Source organism: Penaeus vannamei, chromosome 14 (genome assembly GCF_042767895.1).
Source record: "Penaeus vannamei isolate JL-2024 chromosome 14, ASM4276789v1, whole genome shotgun sequence".
In the NCBI taxonomy this organism is placed as follows: Eukaryota; Metazoa; Arthropoda; class Malacostraca; order Decapoda; family Penaeidae; genus Penaeus; species Penaeus vannamei.
Genome location: NC_091562.1, coordinates 850788 through 853287, shown reverse-complemented (window position 1 = coordinate 853287; position 2500 = coordinate 850788). Strand labels below are relative to the sequence as shown.

Sequence of the window (2500 nt, the reverse complement as noted above, 5' to 3'; positions counted from 1 at the left end):
AAAGGGTGAGAGTATGACAATATGAGAGAGAGAGAGAGAGAGAGAGAGAGAGAGAGAGAGAGAGAGAGAGAGAGAGAGAGAGAGAGAGAGAGAGAGAGAGAGAGAGAGAGAGAGAGAGAGAGAGAGAGAGAGATGTACAGAAACAGATACGCTCCTCCTGCATATTCGTTATGTTATTTGCGTATTTCTCAATCAACTCATAAAACACTATAGAATACATACATACATACATACATACATACATACATACATACATATAAATATATATATATATATATACATATACACAAATGTATATATACATATATATGCATGTATGTGTCTACAGGAACACGCACACATATAAACACACCATCACGCAAACTCACACACGCAAGCACACGCGCGAAACACACGCACGAAACACACACACACAAACACAAAACACACACACACACGCATACGTACACGCGCGCGCACAAAACACACACACACACACACACACACACACACACACACACACACACACACACTATAACGTACTGCACAGCCTATTGCATCATACAAGCTCCATGCTGTTCCAATCTGGCAGTCAATAAGGAGAGGGCAGCACACTACACTCACTCCCTTTTCCGGCTACACATCCGTAAAGGTGCTGTCACACTAGCTCTTTTTCCGTCAATTTTTGACAATTTTCTGAAATTTAGTCCATTTTTGAGCGAATTTTCGATTTTCCAGTCAGACGATAATGATCGTTTCCGTCTGAAAACTTTAGCGTCAACTTTTTCAGCCAAGCATAGTCAAATCAAGAGATATATTCGAGAATGTTTGTATTGATATTAGATAAAATTGTCAAAAAATTGACTGAAAAAGTGCTAGTGTGACAGCATCTTAAGACGTAGCTGCCTTGACCTGACATTCCCCGTGTCGAGGGCGCGACCCAAGGATGACCTCCGGACCGTGTGGACCTTCCGCAACATATGTATAACACATAAAACGTATTCACAAACATAAAACATATTCACATACATATAAAACAAATTCATACACATATGTATCAAATGTGTATCATATACATGTACTTATACATATGTATCATATACACATACTTATACATATGTATCAAATGTACATATATCAAATGTGTGTCTAAATATATATGTATACATGCATATATATATATATATATATATATATATATATATATATATATACTTATATATATACATATGTATATATATATATGTATATATATATGTATATATATAGATATATATATATATATGCATTAATATATATATATATATACATATATAAATTTATATATAAATACATATATAAATACATATATATATATATATATTATATATATATATATGTATGTATATACACACACATATATATATATATATATATATATATATATATATATATATATATATATATATATATATATATATATATATATATATATATATATATATATATATATATATATATATATATATATATATATATATATATATATCACACGCCACAGTGACTGTGCAAAGCTCCATGGAAATTACCCAGTACATGCTAACACTGATTGTGTCCACTTCTTTCGTCCTTTGTACAATTTCATGGGCGTGCTTGCGCGCTCGCATACGTGCTTACGAGAAAGCAGTCATTTTACATGCAGTGCGATTTATGAGATTAGTTTTGAAATATGTAATTGATGTATGCATAGAACAAATATAATCATTGCACATGGAAACATTTCCTGTGGATGCAATAAAAAATCTGGTGGCAATAAACTTGCACATCTCGGTCAAGCATCACAAGACAAGGTCCATTTCACTAAACTTGGCACCACCGCATATCACTTCGCTTGTGTCCGGAAATGCCAAATAAAGTGACTTTGGTTCCGACTGAGCATCAAAATTGATGGAATAATTTTTCGTGTAATCCTATAATGATAAATGAATATAAACGAAGGCAAATATTATTCACTAAGAGATAATTGTGATAATGTAATTTGTCTTAGATTTGATTGTAGGTTGCTAGGTAAGATCGTTTCTAAATCCGAACAGAGAGTAGCCATTTGTTTACACTCGTCAGCTGAGAGACAAAGAGAACGTCTAACTGATTGTCCCTCGAAAAGGTTATAAAACTCAACCAATAAGTTTCAAAAATTACTATATCACTTATATGACATTGCCATTTATGTACTGTGTGTCATATCTGACTCATCACGTGTTTTACTGAAGAATTAAATTCGAGGAGTATGGGCTGTCAGGATGATCTTACTACAGAATATCTTTCAAACATTACTTTTAGACTGTTTGATACGATATCAATTCGTTGCTTAGAAATTAGTGTAAATGGTGTTTTTGAGTGATAGTATGTTTTCAAAATAATGTAGGAGTCAGGAATATGGTGAATAAATATTTTGGTCAAACGTGTCAAGCTGGTTGAATCGAAAAGTGAATGGAAAGCTTGAGTAAAAGTGAATTTATATACTTAATTTATTGGATCAGGC

General features: G+C 32.6%; 1 protein-coding gene across 1 annotated transcript in view; it reads left to right on the top strand.

Annotated features, from left to right (window-relative positions):
• The first annotated feature begins 2048 nt into the window (after positions 1-2048).
• The window catches only part of Kaz (E3 ubiquitin-protein transferase Katazuke), a 13178-nt gene continuing 12726 nt past the window's right edge, over positions 2049-2500 (top strand). Inside the window, exon 1 of the mRNA XM_027356400.2 lies at positions 2049-2122. The gene's annotated coding sequence lies outside the window, so the exon portion shown is untranslated. The remainder of the gene's footprint in view (positions 2123-2500) is intronic.